This window comes from Armigeres subalbatus, chromosome 3 (genome assembly GCF_024139115.2).
Source record: "Armigeres subalbatus isolate Guangzhou_Male chromosome 3, GZ_Asu_2, whole genome shotgun sequence".
Taxonomy (NCBI): domain Eukaryota; kingdom Metazoa; phylum Arthropoda; class Insecta; order Diptera; family Culicidae; genus Armigeres; species Armigeres subalbatus.
In genome coordinates, this window is record NC_085141.1 from 9,900,391 (window position 1) to 9,925,540 (window position 25,150).

General features: G+C 39.1%; 2 protein-coding genes across 3 annotated transcripts in view; one reads left to right on the forward strand and one right to left on the reverse strand.

The window, feature by feature from the left end:
• The window catches only part of LOC134226449 (hsp90 co-chaperone Cdc37), a 395,365-nt gene that overhangs the window by 288,569 nt on the left and 81,646 nt on the right, over nt 1-25,150 (forward strand). The gene's annotated exons all lie outside the window — the stretch shown is intronic.
• Nucleotides 1-25,150, reverse strand: part of LOC134226445 (FH2 domain-containing protein 1) — a 293,104-nt gene that overhangs the window by 244,285 nt on the left and 23,669 nt on the right. For both annotated transcript variants that reach the window (XM_062707216.1, XM_062707215.1), the window contains exon 2: nt 9,070-9,862. The gene's annotated coding sequence lies outside the window, so the exon portion shown is untranslated. The remainder of the gene's footprint in view (nt 1-9,069; nt 9,863-25,150) is intronic.

The window sequence follows — 25,150 nt, forward strand, 5'->3', positions numbered from 1 at the left end:
CGAAGCTAAAAATATGTTTAAGAATCAAGATAAAATTTGTATTGAAAACATGATTGCGGCTCCGTAACGCTTCACGTCAAATAAGCCTTTCAAATAAACGAAATATTGAAAAAAAAAATGCATACATCCACAAACAAGTTTGACGATCCGTGACATGGTAGAAGGAAACCGTGTTCGAGAGCAAACTGTTCGTTACTTTTACTCAAATGAGTGCATGGTGATATTGAGCGCTGAGAGATAGGTTTGAAAAAGCCTCACAATCCATTCGAATAAAAAAAATAACTCAAGTTTCACGTGACTTATTAATGGACGACCCCAATGAGTACTACGCAACACCAAACATTTGTAATTTTCCAACACTTCGTAACATTTTGGTACGGGAATCCATTATTTGTGGTATGGACAGTTACCAAATGACACACCCCGTTACACCACCAATTTAGTTACGCTATTCACGTTCATGAAAACTAAAATTTTCGAAGCAATACAATGTGCACCCAAAAAGGTCATTAAAAACTGTATTCAATTACGTATTCACCAATACATTTGCACCCAAATAGGTGCGATGAAGCACATTTGTAAAAATTTGATTGATTGAGTCTTTTTTCATACTAAAAGTCTGCTACTTTAATTGTAATAATAATTTAATAATATAATAATAATTTAATAATATAAATAAATATTCAATATGTATGTTTTCGTGTCCTACAGATATTTGATCCATATTTTCAGTTTGAAATTTTGGTCCCTTGGCGTAGAAGTGCGTGGATTGTATCATACACGACGAATGACACTGCCTTGACCAGCAATGTTGGTAATATTATTCACACATCTCAATCATCGAGCTGAATACCTTTCAACACGTGAATGATTCGAATCTTTTATGTGTTTCGAAATTTTGTGTTTTCCCAACTCTGTTAACCAGAACACATCTGATATAGTTTTGATCCTTTAATAAGGGAGATTTCTCGGTACTTCTGCAGTATACGGTCATTGGCGTGACTAGCCACGTTCAATGTTGAATAGTCCTTCAAGCTATTTGCTTTGTTTTGGGCTCTTTGCTGAAAAATGTTTTTGCTTATTGAATCATCTCGAAATCTTCTTTCGACTACAGTCGTGATTCTATGGTTGGGCCACAGACTCTTCCTAACTAACGAATTCTGATTGTTTTGGGGTCATTTAGCCGAATGCTGTTTGTAAGAAGTGATAAGTGAGATAGTGAGTGAAGCCGGACAAAAATCCAGCTGAGGCTTCTAGTTATCGCCCAATCAGTTTGCTTTCTTCAATAAGCAAACTGTTTGAAAAGATTATTTTAAATAGAATGATGGTTCATATTAATGACAATTCTATTTTTGCTGATGAGCAATTTGGTTTTCGCCATGGGCATTCAACCACTCATCAGTTATTAAGAGTTACGAACTTAATTCGGCTCAACAAATCTGAAGGATATTCGACTGGAGTTGCTCTTCTTGATATAGAGAAAGCATTTGACAGTGTTTGGCATGAAGGTTTAATTGTAAAATTGATGAATTTTAATTTTCCTCTGTACATTATTAAACTGATCCAAAATTATTTATCAGAACGCTCACTGCAGGTAAACTATCAGAATTCTAAATCTGATAGATTACCTGTAAGAGCTGGTGTTCCCCAAGGCAGCATACTGGGGCCCATTTTGTATAACATTTTTACTTCTGACTTACCTGATTTACCACCAGGGTGTCAAAAATCTTTGTTTGCAGATGACACAGGTCTCTCAGCCAAAGGGCGTAGCCTTCGTGTCATTTGTAGTAGATTGCAAAAAAGTTTGGATATTTTCTCCACTTACTTGCAAAGCCGAGAGCTTCTTATTTGAAACCTTCTAGCAGACATATTGTCACTATGAATGGGGTTCCAATTAATTGGTCTAGCGAAGCTAAATATTTAGGACTTCTGCTAGATCAAAAATTAACTTTTAAAAATCACATTGAAGGCCTTCAAGCCAAATGTAACAAATATATTAAGTGTCTATATCCACTTATGAACAGAAAATCAAAACTTTGTCTTAAGAACAAACTTTTGATTAACAAACAAATTTTTATACCTGCCATGTTGTATGCTGTGCCAATATGGACTAGTTGCTGCAATACCAGAAAGAATGCACTCCAGAGGATTCAAAATAAAATTTTGAAAATGATTCTGAAGTTGCCTCCGTGGTATAGTACCAATGAACTTCATAGAATTTCTAATATTGAGACATTGCAACAAATGTCCAACAAAATAATTTCCAATTTTAGACAAAAATCGTTGCAATCTTCTATTGCAACGATTAACTCCTTGTACCCTTAGATTAAATAGGTTAAGATTAGTTGAAAACATTGTAATTCCTACATGGTTCAATTCAACCAGAGGAAAAATTCTAACTGCCAGAGGCAATTGAAATGTATTAATAACAACTAAAAATATAACATAGCAAATAAGGATGATAGTGTTAAAAAAACACGGAACACCTAGTCTAAGAGATGAATGCATGTATTAGATAATTAGCAAATAAAATTAGTTAAAAAAAAAAAAAAAAAAAAAAAAAAAAAAGTGAGATAGTGAGTAGCAAGCAATATGTAGTAAGATCATCTCAAAATGAAGAATAAACAAGGGAGAATGAGGAAGAAGAAAGAATCAAGGAAAAAGGGAGAAAAAGAAAGAAGAAGGATAAGGAGGAAGAAGGAAAAACAAGAAGAAGGAAAAATGAAGAGGAAAGTAAGCAGAAGGAACAAGGAAGAAGAAAGAAGGAAGAAGGGAGAAAGAAGAAGGAAGAAAGAAGAGAGAAAAGGAAGAAGGAAGCAGGAAAAAAGAAGAATGAACAAGGAAGAAAATAGAAGGAATAAGGAAGAAAGAAGAAGGTAGAAGAGAGAAGGAAGTAGAAAGAAAGAAAAAGAAATTAGGAAGAAGGAACAATCATGAAGGAAGAAGAAGAGAAGAAAAAAGAAACAAGAAGGAAGAAGAAAGCAGTAAGATGGAAGAAGGAAGGTGGAATAAGGAAGAATACAGAAGGAAGACGTAAGATGGAAGAAGAGTGAAGAAAAAAGAGAGAGAGAAGAAGAAAATAGAGAGAAAGAAGAAAGTAGAAAAATAAGGAATAAACAAGTAGGAAGAAGGAAGGAGGGAGGAGGAAGAAGGGAGAAGGAAGAAGGAAGAAAGAAGGAGAAGGTAGAATAAATATTGGAGAAGAAAAAAGGAAGGAAAACCCAGATTAATCCACCTAGCGGCGATAATGCCTTTCTCGTGCATCGTAAAATGTACTGAAAAAATCACATAAGAAAGGTCAAAAAACACTTTAGGGGAATAGATAACATATTTTCTATCATTTTGCATGTTTTTGCATTAATTACTATGCATTGCCACCACCCTTGAAAAAAAAAAATTTTTTTCGAAAAAACAATGATTTTTCAATAATTCCGAAATGCAATGTCCGATCGGGCCAATTTTAATAGCAAACAAACACACACACACACACACACACACACACACCCACACACACACATACATACGCACATACAGACATCACCTCGATTCGTCGAACTGAGTCGATCGGTATATAACACTATGGGTCTCCGGGCCTTCTATCAAAAGTTGATTTTTGGAGTAGTCCTATAGCCTTTCGGTACAACTTTGTTTTACGAGAAAGGCAAAAAGGAGGAAAAAGAAAACATGAAGAAGAAAGAAGGAAGAAGGAACAATAATGAGGGAGAAAAGAATGAAGAAGAAAGAAAGAAGAAAGAAAGAAGAAAGCAGTAAGAAGGAAGATTTTATGCCATCTGGAAGAAGGAAGATGGAATAAGGAAGAATGAAGAAGACAAGACAGGAAGAAGTAAGATGGAAGAACAATGAGGGAAGAAAGGAGATGGAGAAAGGAAGAAGGATGAAGGAAGAAGTAAGATAAAGGAAGGAAGAAAGAATACAGAAGAAAGAAGGAAGAAGGAAGAAGAAAGAAGAGAGAAAGAAGAATGAAGAAAAAAGTAGGAAGAAAGAAGAAGGAAGAAGTGGGAAAGAAGAACAACGAAGGGAGGAGGAAGGAGGAATAAGAGGGAAGGAAGAAAAGAGAAGGAAGAAAGAAGAAGAAAGAAGAAAGAAGGAAAAGAAACAAGATAGAAGGCAGAAGGAATGAGAAAAAGGAAGAAAGAAGAAGGAAGTAGTTCTCTTTCTCCTCACTTCCCTCTTTGCACTTCTCACTCACTTGCACAGAAGGAAGAAGTGGGAAGGAAGAACAAAGAAGGGAGGAGGAAGGAGGAATAAGGGGAAGGAAAAAGGGAGTAGGATGAAAGAAGAAGGAAGAAGAAAAACCCAACTTAATTCACCCAGTGGTGATACTGCCTTTCTCGCATTTAACAAAGACACCATCCTTATATGGCGCTTATATAGTTCGATTCCATTTTCTTAATAACTTTTCAACGCAATGGTCGATAAAATCCAATAGTGATCAATAAGGCTTTATCCCCTGTCGAATGCAACTTGTTACCTGAAAATCGGTTAAGAATTACTATATGAAAAAGTGGCTAATGTTTTTCGGTTTTCGTGCTCACACACATATAAACGGACAGACACACATTTGTTCAGCTCGACGAGCGGAGTCGATTGGTATATAACATCGTGGGTCTCCGAGACTTCTATAAAAAGTTCGATTTTGGAACGAAATGATAGCCTTTCGGTACAACTTTGTTGTACGAGAAAGGCAAAAAGGAAAAAGAAAGAAGGTAGAAGGCAGAAGGAAGGAGGAAAAGGAAGAAAATTAAGAAAAAGGAAGAAAGAAGAAGGACGTAGTTCTCTGTTCACCTCACTTCCCTCTTTGCACTCCTCACTTCTCGCTTCCTACTTCTCATTACTCACTCTTTTCTACCCGTAATCTGAGGGCAAATTTTTAAACTATTCGGCCAACCGGCATCCGGCAAAACGGCTCCTTCGGCCAAATGCCCTGACACATATGCATTGCGATTTGGACCTCAAAAAAAAACAATTGTCCAATGTTCGCTTAAAACATTCATAAATGTTTGGGGATCCTTTGTCTGAATCTGTTGGAAGAGCAAAATCTTGCGAAAAAATTTGTGTCCAATTTCAGAACTAAATTCTATGTAGGAAGCCCTTCGAAGAAATAATCTTCCACACAAAACTGGGATAAATTTTTCTTCATTGTATTATTCCGAAAGGATGTACCCTGTCGAAATTTTAAAAGAAACTTATCGAGAAGCACCCAAATAAGTTTACGATGGTTTTTTTAATAAATGGAATTTTGATGAATAACGAAAGGAATAATAAAATCGGAAATCTAATCTGAGAGAGTCTTTCATGAATAATTTGTAAAGTCAGGAGGCACTATGAAATTGCAGTATTTTCGAGGAGGAACAATTTAATGAAAACTAAAAATAGAAATAGCATACTTCGGTGTTGAACTTAAATCTGTATTTTAAAAAAACACCTTAATAAGGAATAAAAAAAATGTATACTTGTTTTTTTTTTATATTTCTTACTTTTTTCATTTTTTTACAAGTTTTTGGCTACGTATAGTTTATCATCTTGTCTAAAGAACAGAAAGAGTTTTGCAGATTTTAGGCAGTATAAATCATGTTTTAGGACAGTTTTGAAGTGTTTGCACAAAACAGTTTCAAAGAGTTTCATCAATATCCACACTTCATCCATTGCATATGTTCATTATACTAATTTATCAAGCATCACACGTGTCAAAACTCAAAATATTGTTTCCCATTGAAAATCACCCCGATCGCACTATGAGCTCAAGAGTGATGACCAAAACATAAATTTTTATACGCAAAATCTGTGTAATAAACTCACTTATTTTTTTGGGCACTTAACCTCAACCAATTTGCTTGCAACAAGTTGCATTTGGCGGAGAATACTGTCCCATTGTTTCCTATTAAGAATTGGCTAAATCGAGCTATGGGATCAAAGCTTATGGCCAAAATACTAATTTCAAAAGTCAGCCTGAACTTCGAACCGTTTAATTTGCAAAAATGGTCCACAGAAAAGGAAAAACGATCCGTAAATAACATTTGATTGTTGCATAAAGGGCTACCATAAATCAATAAAATAGTACAGAGGTATCCATGAAGAAAAATTATTAGATCCATTACTACGCTAAAATTTATTAATGGGAAAAAATGTTCCGTTAGACACAATCAAAAGAAACAATAACATTCCTGCTATTTTTTCATGACAAATGATCCTTAAATATTATAATAATAATTGTTAAGATGTTATCCAATATGACCAACCTGAAAAAGCTAAAAAAGTCTCCACTACCAGAGCTAAGATTAGGTAAATATGCCAAACATAAAGTCCATTCCGCTCAAGACTTTTGATGGCTTAAATATGAAATTGTGCACAACTAATGTTGTTTATATGACGAGCTCGGTGGTCTAGTGGCTACCGCTTCTGCCTTATAAGCAGAAGGTCGTGGGCTCAATTCTAGGCTCTTACCTTTCATACTTTGTATTTCTGTCCTAATAGCTTTCTGTGTTTCACGTTCTACCAAAACGATTGCTATTGTTATAACCTCCCTCACTAACAATTCAAAAAACTCCCTTGACACCTATGAAAGGTCGTAGAGTTCTCTGCACCTTTGTTAAGAGTTGTCCAACTAATCATCCTTCTCCTTCCACAGTAGGAAATGCGCCGATCAAACGTGTTCCGTATCGGACGCAGAACTTTCGCGATACCCGGGCGATGAGTTCTGTTTTGTGCAGTCGGAAAGAAAAACAATCAAAGAGGTCAAGCTGAGCTAAGCTAATATTTTTGTACCAAATAATGACTGATATGTTTGATTATTGATAAACACTTCGAAAATATATTGTATTGGATGAACCTAGAAATAATAGAAGAAGATAAAGGAGGAGAAGCCTTCTTGTTTCCTAGAGGTTTCAACTCATCATGAAAGGCAAGCCGAAAGTTCAAGTGCTGCCAGGATTTTTTTTTCCATGATATCGCACTTTTTTATACGTTGCCATTGCGACAGTTTAACCACCGTTAATTTGAAAGGTTTGCTCAGGGGGCGCATATGACCATGTTTCCTCTTGCACAGCGGTCCTCAACCATTTTCTTGAGAGGTACCCCTTCGTGTTTTTGTATTCATTGAGGTACCCCCTATTTTAATAAGCGTAACTCATAAGATTATCTTTAAAGAGTGCTTTCGAACCTATTGAATAGAGACTTTTAAGTATCTTGAAAAGACATTTGTGAATCTTTTGAAAGTAGGCTTCCAAGCCTTTTGAAAAAAATACTCCGAGCCCCTCAAAAGGGAGTTTCCGAGGCTTTCAAGGGGAGGCTTCAAAGCCACATAAAAGGGGTCATTCGAGGCTCTTGAAAGGAGGCTTTGGGCATCTTGAAATTATATTTCTGAGCCTTTTTAAAGTAGGCTCCTAAACTTCTCGACGGTAGAATTCCGAGCCCCACCAAAGGAAGTTTTCGAGCCACTTGAAAGTTCGCTTCTGAGCCTCTTGAAACTCTTTCAAAAAGAGTCTTTCGAACTACTAGAAAGGGAACTGGCTGAAAGAAGAATTCCGAGCCCCTTCAAAAGATGGTTTTCAGCAATGGCTGAGCCTTTTGAAAATAGGCTTCCAAGCTTCTTGAACGAAGAAAACCGAGCCCCTCGATTGGGTTTCCGAGCCATCTGAAAGTGGGCTTCCGAGACTCTTTAAAGGGGGCTTCCAGGTCTTTTGAAAGAGGGCTTCGAACCATCTGGAAAATAGGGATTATGACCCTTTAAAAAAGGGCATCTAAGCCTCTTGAATGAACGAACCACTTCAAAGGGGGCTGACTGAAGAAGGATTTGATTTTCGAGTCTCCTGAAAGGAGGCATTGAGCTTCTTGAAATGACGTTGCTGAGCCTTAGGCTTTCAAGCTTCTCCAAGGAAGAATTCCGAGCCCCTCGAAAGGAAGTTTCTGGAACCACTTGAAAAGGGGTTTCCGAGTCTCTTGAAAGTAGGCTTCTAAGCCTCTTGAAAAGGGGGCTTCCGAGCCTCCTGAAACTGGGTTTCCGACCATTTTGAAAGTAGGCTTCCGAACCACTTGTGAGAATCCGAAGTCCCTCTAAAGGGGGGCTCTTAAAAAGAGGCTTTTGAGCCTCTTGAAATGACGATGCTAAACCTTTTAAAAATAGGCTTGCAAGCGTCTCGAAGGTAGAATTCGGACCCCCTTCAAAGCAAGTTTCCGAGCCACTTGAAAGGTGGCTTCCGAGTCTTTTGAAATTGGGCTTCTGAGTCTCTTGAAAGGGGGCTTTTGAGTCTTTGGAAAAGGAGCTTCCAACTCTCTTGAAAATGGGACTTCCTAGTCTCCTGAAAGGGTGCTTCCGACCCTTTCGAAAAGAGGCTTCCGAAGCACCTGAAAAGGTGCTGGCTGAAAGAAGAATTCTGAGCCCCTCGAAAAGAGTTTTCCAAGTCTCTTGAAGGGGTCTTTGAATGAGGCTTTTGAACCGCATAGAAGAAGGCGTCCAACAGTTTTTTAAAGCCTTATTTTTAACCTTAAAATTTAATATTTCAATTATTTTGCTTGGAAGGATGCTTTCGAACCGCGTAGAAGAAGGCTAACAAGAGTTTTGTTTTTGGAAAAACTAGCCTTTTGCCTCAAGGCTTCTGAACCTTCAAATTTAATATTTTAGTTAAGAAGTATATTCTAAACATTTTTCATAATTTTGTTTGGATTAAGTAGATTGTAGGTTGTAAGTAGATTGTTTTTGAAGATTTTTTTGATCTTTCGTCCCACAGCCCTTTATACACTGTGTGGACATGGTTCGATATGGTTTAATTTACTAATTGCTATGCATATTATGTTCAATTCAAAGGCTTGAAATATAAATTTATACAATTATTAAAACTTTGCCAATAGTTTTTGCCTTTCTCGTATACTAAGGAATCGTATTGGAATTCATTGATTGTAATGGAAAATATACGCTTGTAGTGTAAAATTCTAAATTTTATACTGCAAAAGAAAATTCGTCTCATTTTCCCCGAAATTCTTGTCTTCATTTTTCTTTCTTTTAATGCTGCATGCTCGGAATGAATAATTCTTCTCAAAATTCCTACTCACCTTCAATGGTTGATTCCCTGCATGAGATTGATAACGACTGCGCCTAGTAGCTAACACTAGAGTTTCACCAGTCGGACACCTTAATACGGTAGGATACGTAGTCAATCAATTGTTGCTGCTCAGCCGTTTCGAAGCCTTTGGCACTGCACTGCACTTGCGATGTTTTAAAATACTTTTGTTTATCAAATTTCTTCCAATCTGGCTTTTCGATTCGTACTATCGGGGTTTATATTCCTTGGGTTTCGTTTATTTACTTAATTTTTTTCACTTAACACATGTCAAATATAGAACGATAATGCCTAATTAAACACCAGAGCGAAGAATGTAGCACTCAAATTTGCCGGCGGGCGGTAACCACCAGCAAACAACAATTAAGCAGAACAAACAGGCTCAAACTTCACAGGGGTTCTTCTTGATCTGTCGCACGAACCATCCGCGTTGTCTTTCTGATTGGTTTCACACACAATTATTCATACAGTCGTCACGCGTCACTCCGCTAAATGTACACAATATTACTGGGGAAAAGCGGGATGTTCATCGTCACACGAACTTAACGGCTCGTGGCCAGTGTTCTGCTTTCGAAAAATGGTTGAGGCTTTCCGACAAGTATAAGAGAGTTCACACGCTTTTGCAGGCAGGCACTTTGGGCTCACTTTGATGGGGAAAGGGGGTGGTTGTCCAAAACGATTCAGTCTGGCGCATTCCACCACATGGCTATCGATTTGTTGATTCCTGGGAGAGATGTGTCGATAATTTTTTTTGCGATTGGATGGTGATGTGATGGTCGATTGTCCTGAAATGGGCAAATAAAATAAATTAATGTGAATTATCGCCAAAATGTTATTGAGTGGGAATTCGCAGCCTATTCGAATATGGGTAGATGGGATGCTGAGAATGATGGTTTTAGTAAGCTGTGAAGTCATGTTTTGCAATTCCAATCCAAAGCTTAGACAAAGAATTACTTTGTAATGGTATTTTGATTTCCAGTTTATAAATATCGATGAATTCACACAATTTTTTAAATTCAAAATCAATTCTGTTTCCTTCAATAAGACTTTATGTTCGACTCAACAAGTTGAGTCAAGTGCGACACAGAAGATGACCTTACTGCTGAGAACGAAATAAGTAAAGTTAAAAAGTGGTTGAACTATATAGAATAGTGCCAGAATAGACAAGTTAAAACCATTTCACTCAACAAATTTTCAAAATAATATTATTATGAATTATCTTGACAAATACGATTTCTTTAGGATTTTTACAGTTTGTTATTCTTGGCAGCTAAACCAAAGACAGCGATTTCGAGTCTTATTCTAGCATCCTTCCGACCAAGAAAGATGTTCAACTCAACGAATTATGTATGAATGAAAAAAAGCCTAGAAAGACTTCAACTATTACTTGTGAAAATGATAGTTAAGACCTCCAGATTGAAGGCCGCTCATGCTTCAGTAAGTAACGCGTTGTGTAATGAGAAAAGAAGAAGAATTAATGTGTCTTGATTCTCAAACTTCAGTCGCGTCTGAAGTTGACCCTACGACTGAAAACCGATATCTATTTGCGTGTAGTTTCTGTCGATTAAAAAATCGTCGCGACAAACATCACGTGATAAAGTCTAAAGTCGTAAAAAATCCCCCAAATAGGCGTGATGAGTGCGGGCAGAGCACACATTTATTCTCGCCATCTGAACAATTTTAAATATCGATTGGTCGTAAAAATCGTCCAGCAATCGAATTTAACGAGACGGGTTCAATTGTAGTTTTCGAAACGCCCCGATCGATGGGCAAAAAACAAAATCGATGACCGAGGCACGTCATATGGGATGGGTGACACTTAGTGAAGCAGGCGCGTGTTTCTGTGCTTCCAATTCGGTTCAGTGGGATGGCTATAAAGCTAGTCGTTTTACTACGTGATGATAATATTGAGGGACGGGCTTCTTATGCTGAAGTTTACGCTCCGATGTGATCAGAAGCAAACACGCATTTTAATTCTTCTGATATGCTATTGCTGATGGTTGCGTGAGAAGCTGAAGTGCGTGCTATAGGTTTTTATAGAAATTAATTGAGAGGCGTTGTCATTCTGGCAGCAGACCTGTCTAAGGGAATGTGGCTAGGGTCATAGTAGTAAAAAGGTTTAAGGCGCACCCTTCCGCTGGAAATTTGCAAGAAACTCTTGATTGAGTTCCGTGATATTGTTGGGAGTCCGTAAAGATTTCAAAATGATCCTGAGATAATGAGTTCGATTTAGGGTTCGATCTAGGATGTTTTTGGATGGGGAACATTATCGGCTTCCTGGTCACAGTGTATTTATTGTTCTTGCCACACAAGTTACACATTCATGCAATTTTTCTTTCTTTATTTATTACCAGACTAAGGCCGGAGTGGCCTGTGCAATACATAAAAATCTTCTCCATTCAGCTCGGTTCATGGCTGCACGTCGCCAACCACGCAGTCTGCGGAGGGTCCGGAAATCGTCCTCCATCTGATCGATCTACCTTGCCCGCTGTGCTCCTCGCCTTCTTGTTCCCGTCAAATCGATGTCGAGAACCATTTTTACCGGATTACTGTCCGACATTCTGGCAGTGTGCACGATGGATGGTCCCAACAGTCCGCCATCTGCACCCTACCATAGATGGTACGCAGCATTTTCCTTTTCTTACTATGTCTGAAACTCGATTATGCATATGTAGGGGAAGAGTCCCCAAAACGCCCCTCCGAGGCAAAACGCCTTTTGTGGTTTCCCTCATATTTACCGTCATTAAGATGTCCGTAACAAAACTAGATCTAAAATTATATAGGTTAGGCGAAAAAAGTTTCCAAATAGTGTATGGGAAGGTCGGTAAAACCGAAAATTTCCACATTTTGAAGAAACACCTAACATTTTGGCGAGGCAAAACGCCCTAATGGCACTAACCTACAATGTACTTGCGTCTCCACAAACTATCCATACCAGAATGCTGATTTGCCGACGCGTGGTGCTTTGTTCCCTAGGATACTTGATACTTGATACTTGATGGGCTACAGCTCTTCGATGAACCTACGCCGAATGGAGTATCCTTCTCCACTGGACTCGATCCTGGGCCAATCGCTTCCAGTCGCCCTGAACATTGAGCGCCCTCAGGTCCTCTTCAACTGCAAAAAGCCATCGTGTACGCGGCCTTCCACGAAACCTGCGGCCTCTTCCGGGTTCTCTACTAAATATTATCTTCGCTTGTCGTTCTTCCGGCATACGAACAACGTGACCAGCCCACCGTAGTCTGCCGTGTTGTATAAGCTTAATAATATCCAGCCCTTTATACACCTGGTACAATTCGTGATTCATGCGACGCCGCCAGATACCGTTCTCCTGTTTACCGCCGAGTATTGTTCGCAGCACCTTACGCTCAAACACTCCACTCCACTCCAAGCTCTCCGATCAGCCTCCTTTAACGTCCATGTCTCATGGCCGTATAAAGCCACCGGAAGAATCAGAGTAGTATACAGCGCGAGTTTTGTTTTCGTTTGCAGACTACGGGACTTAAGCTGGTTACGAAGTCCGTAATAAGCCCTATTTGCAGCTGCAATACGCCTTTACACCTCGCGGGTAACATCATTATCGCACGTCACTAATGTTCCGAGATACACAAATTCTTCTACCACTTCAAATTTTTTACCATCCAGCGCTATTTCGCTACCACCACCACTAATGAACCTACGTTGATTGCCAGCGACCATGTACTTTGTTTTGCTGGTATTGATCGTGAGTCCAATCCTCGCTGTCTCCCTCTTAAAAGGCGCAAAAGCCTCTTCCACGGCACGGCGATCAATTCCGATAATATCGATATCGTCCGCAAATCCCAGGAGCATATGCGATTTTGTGATAATGGTACCGCTTCTCTGCACACCAGCTCTCCTAATCGCTCCCTCGAGCGCTATATTGAGCAGTAGGTTCGAGAGTGCATCACCCTGCTTTAATCCATCTAAGGTAACAAATGACGTCGATATTTCATCCGCAACCCTTACACTTGATTTCGATCCGTCCAACGTTATACGAATCAGCCGTATCAGTTTCGCCGGAAAACCATGTTCAAGCATAATTTGCCATAATTCATTCCGTTTCACTGAATCGTACGCCGCCTTGAAATCAATAAACAGATGATGTGTCTGCAAGTTGTACTCCCGGAATTTATCAAGGATTTGTCTCAGGGTAAACATTTGATCCGTCGTTGATCGGCCCTCACGAAACCCTGCTTGGTATTCGCCGACGAAGGACTCTTCAAGCGGTCTCAATCTGTTGAACAGAATACGGGACATAATTTTGTACGCCGAATTAAGGAGGGTTATTCCTCGGTAATTTGCGCACTCCAGTCTGTGCCCTTTCTTAAAGAGAGGGCAAATGAGGCCGTCCAACCAGCTAGCAGGCATTTCCTCGTCTTCCCATATTTTCGACATAATATGGTGCAGAACTTCGTAAAGCTGCTCACTGCCATGTTTGAGAAGTTCAGCCGGGAGCTGGTCCTTCCCGCAGCCTTATTGTTTTTCAGCTCTTTGACAGCTTTTAACCTCATCTAGTGTAGGTGATTCCACAGCTTGTCCATCGTCGCTAATATTTATTCTGTTCTCCGATGCACCGTCACTTCCTCCATTCAACAAAGTCTCGAAGTGTTGCTTCCACCTGGCAGCCACTTCAGTTTTATCTGTCAGCAAATTCCCTTGTTGGTCGTTGCACATGACGGGAGATGGCGCTGTCTTTCTCCGCACACCATTGACAGACTCATAAAACCTCCGCATATCGTTCTGCTCAATTTTTTCCTGCGCCTCACTAATCACTTGTTCTTCGTACTCTTTTTTCTTCCTGCGATGGGTTCGTTTTTCGGCTGCTCTTGCTTCCTTGTACTGATCTCTATTCGATCGGGTACCTGACACCAACATCCGGCTTCTGGCAACGTTCTTCTCGTCTGTCACTCTCTGGCACTCCACATCGAACCAACCCGTCCTGGGTCGCCTCTGTGCAGTGCCTACCACTTCTCGTGCTGTTGTGCTCACCGCTCCGTGGATCGACTCCCATAGATCGTTGATGTTGTCGCTAACGTCGATTGCACTTATCCGTTCGTCGAGCTTCTGGCGGTACTCAGCTGATACTCCTTCCGCCGACAATCGCTGGATATTGTAACGCATCGTTCGCTGTGGTCTTTCGTTCGATACAGTTGACAACCGTGATCGAATTTTACTGACAACGAGGTAGTGATCAGAGTCAATGTTCGGACCTCTGAATGTCCGCAATAGCGTTACAAATAAGACAATAAAGCAGTGTTTGCTTAGCTAGGGCATATTGCCTCCCCTTCCCCTACAACATGTGATAGATTTAGTTCGGAAAAGGTGTTGGAAGGTAAGCGCTCCCTTCGGTGGGGTTTGATCCCACGAAACCAGTACGCTAGACAGGTGCTTTCCCTACTAAGCTACGAAGGACCTCCGTCGTCCTCCGCAGCTTTAGCGGGTACTGATGAAACCAAATTCCCAGCACCGGGGACGTACCGTCGTGCGGGGCTTCTTTTGATTCCGGGGGCTACTTTGGATTTTTGATTTTTTGAAAAAAATAAAAGGAAAAAATACCAAATTTGAAGCAGAAAGTTGCCATCCAACTATCATCAAGACACCCAATTGCTGATAATGACAATTTTATAGTAATTTTCTTAATGTTTGTTTGTTTTTTTATTAATGACACTTTACACCAGAAAGGTGCATTCGTGTCAGGCAGCGGGGTTTTGAAATACAATAGTTTACAATGGCATTACGATCACATTTGATCTTCTTTTTCTTTTTCTTCTCTCTTTCTCTCTCTCTCTTTCCACTTATGTTTGTTATTTTGTTCACTTCGAAATGTCGGAGCGAGCCGGTGCGATGATGACGATGTGAACGCTCTTCATCCAGGGTTTGCTGTGGAAATAGTGTATCGCGGTAGTATCCGTATAAGTAATGTTTAGATGAAACTTGCCTGTGTGGTACTTTGCCCCACAGTACCGGCTGTTGTCAAAACCATCACACTGGTTATACCAATACCGACAACAGCCGGCACTGGGGATCAGTGGTGGAAATCTGCGAACCTTACTCACAAAACGAGAAGTAGGCACTGCAAAAGACTCGCGAACATTTGTTTTGCCTTTTTCTTGCCTACCTACTACTCGCAGAGAAAACAAAAAAACGAACCTTGAAAAATGTTCGTGAAGCTTCGCGAGTCATTCAGATATTAATTTGCCATTTGCCATTACAGTCATAAAACAACATCGGAGCATGTTTCTCACTGATGTTCGAGCAAGAACACAATTGTTTATTGTTATTGTGTTTATGTCAAGTCAAATTTATCCATTGTATTCGAAGTAATCACAAATACTCGCGACCGTGATTTTGACTCCCGAACAAAACACTGCCCTGCCCTGCTTGTATTTGCTCTGTCCGTACTCGCGAACAAAGCAAGCGCCAGAAAAATGCAGGCAGTAGGTTCGCGCGAGTGTGGCATTTTTGGTAGGCCCAATTACACTCTTTTCTTACTCGTGAAGCGAGTATTTCCACCACTGCTGGGGATGCGCTTTGTGTGATATTTCTCCGGTGGGACTTCCGTTTTCCGGTCGAAGGATGGCTGAAGTTTGGTGGGGACCTGGAATTTTAAGCGAGACAGTATCTGCTTCCGGTTGGAGAATTCAAGTACTGACCTGTGAGGTGCCAGTGCCCCACAGTGCCAGCCGTTGTCGAAACTACTACACGATTCTTTCCAGATACACCGACAACAGCCGGCACTGGGGAAAGGCTTTGTGTAGTGTCGATGTCTTCGTTGCTTTCTCTTTACAGTTGCCTGAACAGCCCAGTTTGGTGCAGGAATTCCAGCAGCTTCGTCGAACTTTCTTCATCGTTTCCCAGGACATCGGTCAGGCTGGTAGCGCTGATATTGTTTCTTTGTCGCTCTTTCTCGTACTTTCGGCAATGCAGGATGATGTGTCGTACGTTCACTTCAGAACCGCAGCATTCGCAAATGGGCGGCGGGTCTTTTTTTAGTAAAAATGTATGGGTAAGCCGAGTGTGGCCGATCCTAAGTCGCGTAAGCGCACGTTGGTCAGCTGCACTACCTCGGTCTACCCATCTTTTTGTGTCGTACTTCACTTCCCTCAGTTTCGAGTCCCTTGTGTCGTGCCACTGGTGATCCCATCGGTGATCAGCCTCGGTATTCCCAATCACGCCGGCTTGTCCAGGGACCCAGCAGAATCGAACACGTTTGTTGCGGACCCTCTCTTCGACTTCCTGGATCCATAGGTGTTTTGATTTCCCGGACTCTAGTGCTAACAGGCAACTGGCCGAGTCCGTGAGAACCACGATCTCACCACCGACGTTGGGAATTGATACCGCTTTCTTTAAGGCATACGCCTCCGCAGAAAAAATGCTGCATGCCTTTGGAAGGCTGAATGTTCCTGCGAGGCCGGTCGAGTAAAATGCGGCTCCAACAGTATCTTCACATTTCGAGCCGTCGGTGTAGACTACTGTCGACCGGGTCGAAAGAAGCTGTTGAACAACTGGTCGGACTCTATCCGGCGGATCGCCAGCTCGCACGCTTCTCTTCACATCCCACACAATCGACGGTTTTCGTGCGTGCCACACACGGTCGCTCTGCCTCACTAGTTGGCCGATAACGGGAAACGCTGTTCTCGTAAGTTCGTGTACCCGGTCCGACGCTCGTTGGATTAACGGTAGAGTGCTGTTTTTAGATAAAATCCGGATGGCCATCCTAGCGATGATTTGAACTGCTAGTAGTTCGAATGGAAGGGTTCCAGCTTCGGCCATGACCGAGATGATCGGGCTGGTCACGAACGCTCCGGAAGCGTAACGAACCATTTTGTTGTATACAGGAGCGAGTGTCTGCAGTGTGTCTGGCCCTCCTCGGCTCACTAGTCCCACTCCGTACGTCAGCTTTGAAGTGACTAGCGCCGAGCCGACCTGCAGTAACTTTGAACGATTGCCACGCGGCAGTTTTGTTCCGATCATCTGGAGAATCCGTAACCGGGAGTCGCATGCTTTCTTCACCGCTGTACAGTGCGGCTTGAAAGTTAATGTTCGGTCAAGAGTGACGCCCAGGATTCGCAGACGGTTGGTTTTCGGAATGGCAGTTCGATCAATGGTGATTTGCTTCTCTGGCTCTCGACGCGAGTTGGGGCTTCAGTAAAACATCTGCGATTTCGTCGCCGATATAGAGAAAACAACGCTCTTCGCCCACTTGTCCACAGCTTTGACCGCAGTTTGCAGTTTTCGGTATAATCCTTGTCCTTTTGGCCCTCGTACCACGAGGAGGATGTCGTCTGCGTACACAAGGATTTCGACGCCCACCGGAAGAACTCGAAAAATAGGCTGCATAGCAACGAGGAACAGCGTTACGGAAAGAACGGAACCCTGTGGTACTCCGTTCTCCAGCGGATATTCTCCGGACATGTGTCCTCCTATAGATACCTGGAAAGTGCGCTCCGAGAGGAAGCTCTGCAGTAGGTTAAGCATCCGACCACGTATCCGCCAAGACTTTAAGGTTAAGGTAAATTATGGAAATTTCAGTGGAATTCCTAAAGGAATTTCCAAAGCAATTCATAAAGGTATTTCTGAAAGAATTTCCAAAGTAGTTTTTGAAGGAATCTCAAAAATAATTTGCGAAGGAACTCTTGAAGGCATATTTGAAAAAAATCCTGGGAGGAAATTCAATGGAATTACTGGAAAAATTTGAAAATTCTTCAGGTTTTTTTTTCCTGAAAATCCTTTAGTCATTTATTCGATAATTCCTTTAGGAACTTTGTCTTTATTTGTGTGAATTTAGATATTTGGATCAGTTCTTCATTTTTACGAGAAGGAATTCCTAAAGAATATTCTGAAGGATTTTTCTGGAGAAATTTTCAAAGGAAATCTTTGAGGTCATGGAATTTTTGAAAAAAGTTTCTGATAGAATGCCTGAAAATGTATGAATAAATTTCTGAATTAATTCCTGCTATATTCCCTAAAGAATTTCATGAAATATTTACGAACAAATGTCTGCACTAAGCACTGCAGTGCTTAATATTTACGAACAATGTCTGCAGTCAAGCACTAAGTGAAGATGGTCGAAGGCCAGTACACATACACACATTTTTGAACCATTTGATTTTTTTTCGAAAAATTGTACCACTCATAAAAAAATCTACTCCTACGCTTATTTTTAATCGCAGCAAAAAATAAGCGTCAGATAGTCGCATAAGAAAAACATACCTTCGGAAAAAAGCTACTTTGATATTTTTAAAAATTCGGCCTTCACGTGGTACATTGTGCTATTTATACTGCGATTAAAATGTTGTCCATCTATGAGAGGAAAATGATCACGAAAGTTGTTATTTTGTGATAAGTCACAATATTAGAAATTTCGAAATAATTTACTGTAAAAATAATATAAAAAATTACAAATCAACAAAGCAAAATCGAGATTGAGGCAGGGAATATTTGGTCGGATTTAGGACCTCACGTACTTTAAGGCTAGTTCACAGAGCAGGAGCTTGTCTGCAAATTTCGCTCCCATGTGTTTTCGAAGAGGCGAGATTTATGGAATCCCATTGAGGGAAATTTAAATTTCGTCCTCTTCCAAAATACAATACACATCCGGCGGAATTCTCCGAACTGTAAGCCAACCTTTAATTTTTTTTACTTACTGCGACGAAATTTCATGAATTCCGCCTTTTTGGAAGCACATGGGAACAAAATCAGTGGACAAGATACCCGAGGTGTGAGGCAACTGTTAGCAAATAGCGTTTCGTAATTTCGATCAGAAAGGACTGTAAATTGATTAGAATAAATATTTATTATTATGCGCAAACCATTATTTATAAAAATAATCAAAACAAAAAACACTTTTAAATGTTTTTTTTTCTTGTTTAGATTCCAGTTATTCTTATCCACAGATTTTACCCTGTTATATTCAAGGAAAAGGGTTTCGACACGGGAAATCAATAATCACATTGCTCTTTTCGCATTTGTCTTGTCATTTTTTTTTCTAAAATAATTTTATTTACAACCCTCTATTGGCCTAGACCACCTTTAGGCAAGGTACTTTGACTATTGAAGAGTGAAATATTTGTAGTTTAGTATTTGTACAACTAACTTTATACAATAGAAGGTTATGGTGATGAATGATTCACTTTAAAATATTTCTCTATCTTCTTACAAGGAGAATAAAAATTATGCTCCATAATTTTGAAATTTCCACTACTCTAAAATTTTGTCACAAGGTTGTTTGACATGTCCCGTTTTGCAAGTACGTTTGTCCTGTTTTTTCACGCAAATGATCTGGTCAGCCTATCAAAAAGGACTTTTAGGAGCCACAGAATACCCCATAATTCAAGGGGGTGGGGGAGGGGGGTCTGTGGTTTGGTTTTTCAGAGCAGCGCCAGCGTGACGATTCATACATTTTTTCTAGAAGTTTAATACAAAAAGAGCAAAACAGGGGGAGAGGGTTGTAAATTGCCAAATTTCATTTGGAAATTGGTTTAATTTGGCTGTAATTTGCCATACGGAAGAAAATGCCATTTGGCCGAACGGATAATACGACCGTAAATGTGATTTTGTTTGGCCAAACAAAGGTGAATTTGATATGTTCTAAGTCATGATTGAGAAATGGCAGTGAAAAAAGTGAGAAAGAGGAAAAAAGTGCGAGACATGTCATTCATCACTTCTCAATCCTCATTTCTCACTTTTCACAGTGAAAAATACGGAGTGAGACGTTCTCACTTCCCACTCCTCATTTCTTACATCTTATTTCTCACACACAGTGAAAAGTGAGAAATGCGATAAGAAAAGTTATAAGTGAGAAGTGAGACAACATATAGTGAGAAGTGCGAAGTGAGAAATGAGGTCTTAGATGTCTACCTTTTCACCTCACAATTCTAATTTTTTACTTGCGACTTCTCACTCGTTCCTTTTTAATTCTCACAGTGAGAGCAATAGAGCATGCATGAGGATGAGCTTGATTTCACTTCTCACTGTGAGAAGTGAGAAATAAGACGCTGGATGATGAAATCTAAAAAGTGCGAAATGAGACGTCTCACTTATCACCCTTTATTTCTCGCATCTCACTTCGCATTCTTCACTTCTCACAGTGTTCCTCCTTATTTTTTACTTCTTACTGCGCACTTATCACTTTTCGTAGTAAGAAATGACATGCACCTCTGATTTATCACTCCTCATTTCTATACTATAAGTAGGGTAACTGCACCAGTTTTGGTTATGTTCCTACTTTGGCCAGTATCTTGCATACTTCCAGAAGTGAAACAATTTTCGAGGGTTTTATTAGCTCTAACAGGAGATAAATTCCTTATCTTTCTTTACTGTTGAAACTGATCGATATTTTTTGGAAAATATGCATATTACAAGTACAGACAACTGCTACACTTCCCCGAATCAAACATTTCACATTTTTTCCATTCCCTATTGTTCAGCCAAAAGACATTCTTGCCCAAGCGAATGGCGCCTACCTGAAAAACCAGGAAAACCTAGAATTATCAGGGAATTATTTTCAACCTGAAAAATCCAGGGAATTCGCGGGGCAATCAGGGAAATCGGAAAGAGAGAAGATGAACATGTTGTTTTCATATCGCTTCTTCTAAGTTTCAAATGAAGAATCAAATATACTCATCTTAATGCAAGAAAAAATGGGGCCTATGCCATAGATCAATGAGCTACAGACGCCTCACAACTGAAGAAGAAGCATCCCATAAGGTTCTCTATCGTTCAATATACCTCCTCTTTCCTGGACCAGCCAGTGTTCAATGGCTTAGTTAAACTGGGGCTTCCTTAAACAATAATAATACGCAAAGATTTTTGGATGAACTTTAAAAGAAAATATTGCAAGAATTTCCGTAGGAATTCTTCAATTCCAATAGGATTTGTTTCGAGAATCCTTTAGAAATTCTTTATAAATCCCCTCAGCTCTCTTTTCGAAAAGTCCTCCAAAAATGTTTTCAACAAGTCCCCTTTTTGTAATATCTCGAGGAATTTCTTCAAAAATCTTCCAGGAAAAACGTCTAAAAGAAGTCAAAGTCAAGTACGAGACACTGAAGACGGCCTTACTGTTGAGGTCGAAATACGTATCTGTCAAGATACAATTAAGTGGTGGAATTCCAATGGGATTGTACAAACTTGTCTTATGACAAGTGAAGACATTCCACTAAAAAGCTCAAAATAATTTTCTTAAGTCTAACAGAATTCAGTAGGTTTCTCCAGCGATTTATTTATAAAATCCTTCGAAAATTCCTTCAGAAAACCATTTAGAAGTTTTTCCTTCAAGTATTCTTTTAGAATTTCCTGACAGACTTCTTTTTGTTTTTTTCTTCAGGAATTCCATAAGATAATTCTAAAGGAATTCAGTAGTAAATCGTTCTGAAATTCTTTGGGAATTGATTCCAAAATTCCTTTAATAATCCTTTCGGAAATTCATCTACAATTTCCTTCATAAATTTCTCCAGAAATATTTTTCGAAGGAATTCTTCAAAGAATTTCTAAACGTAATAAATAAAAAAAAACATTTCCAAAAAACAATTGAAATTATGGAAATTTCAGTGGAATTCCTAAAGGAATTTCCAAAGCAATTCATAAAGGTATTTCTGAAAGAATTTCCAAAGTAGTTTTTGAAGTAATCTCAAAAATAATTAGCGAAGGAACTCTTGAAGGCATATTTGAAAAAAATCCTGGGAGGAAATTCAATGGAATTACTGGAAAAATTTGAAAATTCTTCAGGTTTTTTTTTCCTGAAAATCCTTTAGTCATTTATTCGATAATTCCTTTAGGAACTTTGTCTTTATTTGTGTGAATTTAGATATTTGGATCAGTTCTTCATTTTTACGAGAAGGAATACCTAAAGAATATTCTGAAGGATTTTTCTGTAGAAATTTTCAAAGGAAATCTTTGAGGTCATGGAATTTTTGAAAAAAGTTTCTGATAGAATGCCTGAAAATGTATGAATAAATTTCTGAATTAATTCCTGAATTTCATGAAATATTTACGAACAAATGTCTGGAGCATTTCCCGTTGAAATTTCTGGATGAAATTCTTAGATGACACCTTGATGATTTTTTTAGGAAATATCTGAAAATATTTCCAACGAATTCCAAATCTCGGAAGATATTTCTAGAGAATTCCAAGAGGCTTTCCCACTATTGACTAATTTCCAAGCCAAGATGAATACAGGACTAGGTGTTCCAATCTGCCAAATTCACGATTCAGTTATCTTGGATTTTAGTATGGGAAAGCCAGCGAGTTTGATAACATTCTATCTTTTTACCCCCGCCTTCTTCTATTCGATAAATTTAGCGATTGGAACACCTATGGTGTATTCATATTGTTCCAGACGGTAAAATACAATTAAAATTAAAATGATTGAAACTGCCTCAAGTGATCTAAGAAAGAATTTAAGCATCAATGTTTCAGAATTAATATAAAAGTCGTCTTTAATAAAAACAACATTTTAGATAATTATTCGCTTAACTGAAAATAGCTGAAAATTGAAGCGATCAGCTAAACTTTACTAGGGTGGCGTAGATCAGCCCTGCGTGCCACTAGTTGTCTCTTTTACTGAACATGGCAGTTTTCCACAGCTGAGCTGATTCAGAATCATGCAGTTTCATGGTAAATAATTTGCTATTATAATGGCAACCACTTCTTTAATTATCCATTTCCAATTAACCTTTCAAAATTACTTATGTCTTATTTGAAAATAAAATAAAATCAACATCACCATGTATTATTTAAATACCTTGAAAGCTGCTTCTAAATGTTATATGTGTATTTGATGTATTTTTTGAATCCTGGAACTCTATTGAAAACCCTAAACTGGAAAAATCAGGGAATTTTCATTTTGAAGATGAATCGCCACCCTGGTTTATGGTAGTACGGTCATTTTGGAAAAACGGTATTAACGGCCAGATGACATATTCGGCCAAATGGCTTTTTCGGCCAAATGAGAAGCCCATGCACGACAATTGACCAGGTCTTTACTGTATGGGAAATGCTGTGAATGTGTGTGTCCCAATAACGCACCATCAGTTTATCGATTTCAAAGTGGCACACGACAGTATGACACATAGAGCTATGCAAAATCATGAACGAGAACAGCTTTTCCGGGAAACTGTAAGACTGATAAAAGTAACAATGTGTGCAGAACTGGGTGAAAATTTCGTGTAATAACTTCAGTTCGTTTGAAGCCCGCTGAGACTACGGCAAGGTGAAGGACTATCGTGTCTGCTGTTCAAAATTGCGCTAGAAACCCGAGCAAAGCCTGACATCATAATGAGAGCAAAAAGAAAACATATTTTGATATCAACATCAAATTGAAATCATAATTTGTTTTCAAACTTTGATATTCATGATTGATAACTTATTTAGGTATCAATTTGCTGTTGATTTCTGAATAATATGAACTGATATTAAACTGATTACTTATTTCGTTATCCAAAACCAATATCAAAATCAGTTTTCGATTTGCTCTCATCGACAGCAGAAATAGTTTTCAATTTGATGTCACAGTAAGATTTTTCTGCTATACATTTTGTTATTTTAACCGTTAAAACGACCAAAAGGATATCATGCTGAGTTATCAAAATTAGGCGATTTCACAACAACAAAATTAGTTATCGATTTGCTCTCCATCTTTGCTCGGGAAGTGTCATGCGGAGAACTGTGAGTAACAGCCGGGCTACGATTTTCACAGTCGAACTAATTCAATTAATAAGTTTCACTATAGATCTCATGGACTCCAATCAAAAGTTCGATTTTGGAGTGCCACTTGGTGTACGATAAAGGCAAAAATAACGGTAGCCCCACATTTTTTTCAAAATCGCTTCAGACTTTTGATTCTTGTGAATAAAATAACTGTTGAGTTTAGTCACAATACGAGAATTTAGCTAAATAAAAAATTTGCTGACTACAATACAATAATTGACTACAATACAATACATATTGTGATGTTGCAATCACAGACAAGAATTAAATAGAAAAGCAACAACTCAGTTTAGCCAAACCAAAATTCCTACCTCTACCATCATTCACAAGAAATTTTGATGACTTGAAAACCTACTCTCAATACTTTATGTAAACACATAATCAACACTTAAAATAGGTCACCTTAAAGTTGTACATATCGCTAATTAACGATACATCCCTGAACATCGTGGTAGAATGGATTTACACCATCAGCAGCCTAGACCTACTCATAATTAGCCACAATAAGCCCTCTTAAACCTGATCACTTACAAAACCTGCTGACAACCATTCACATTACAACCAATGCAGAAGATTATCACTGCCGAAGGTCGTGCAATTAATCTGCAAAATGACAATTTAGCTGTTTTCCGTTTCCAGTCTTCCATTTGTCCCTCGACACCTGGCCAGATGACATATTCGGCCAAATGGCTTTTTCGGCCAAATGAGAAGCCCATGCACGACAATTGACCAGGTCTTTACTGTATGGGAAATGCTGTGAATGTGTGTGTCCCAATAACGCACCATCAGTTTATCGATTTCAAAGTGGCACACGACAGTATGACACATAGAGCTATGCAAAATCATGAACGAGAACAGCTTTTCCGGGAAACTGTAAGACTGATAAAAGTAACAATGTGTGCAGAACTGGGTGAAAATTTCGTGTAATAACTTCAGTTCGTTTGAAGCCCGCTGAGACTACGGCAAGGTGAAGGACTATCGTGTCTGCTGTTCAAAATTGCGCTAGAAACCCGAGCAAAGCCTGACATCATAATGAGAGCAAAAAGAAAACATATTTTGATATCAACATCAAATTGAAATCATAATTTGTTTTCAAACTTTGATATTCATGATTGATAACTTATTTAGGTATCAATTTGCTGTTGATTTCTGAATAATATGAACTGATATTAAACTGATTACTTATTTCGTTATCCAAAACCAATATCAAAATCAGTTTTCGATTTGCTCTCATCGACAGCAGAAATAGTTTTCAATTTGATGTCACAGTAAGATTTTTCTGCTATACATTTTGTTATTTTAACCGTTAAAACGACCAAAAGGATATCATGCTGAGTTATCAAAAT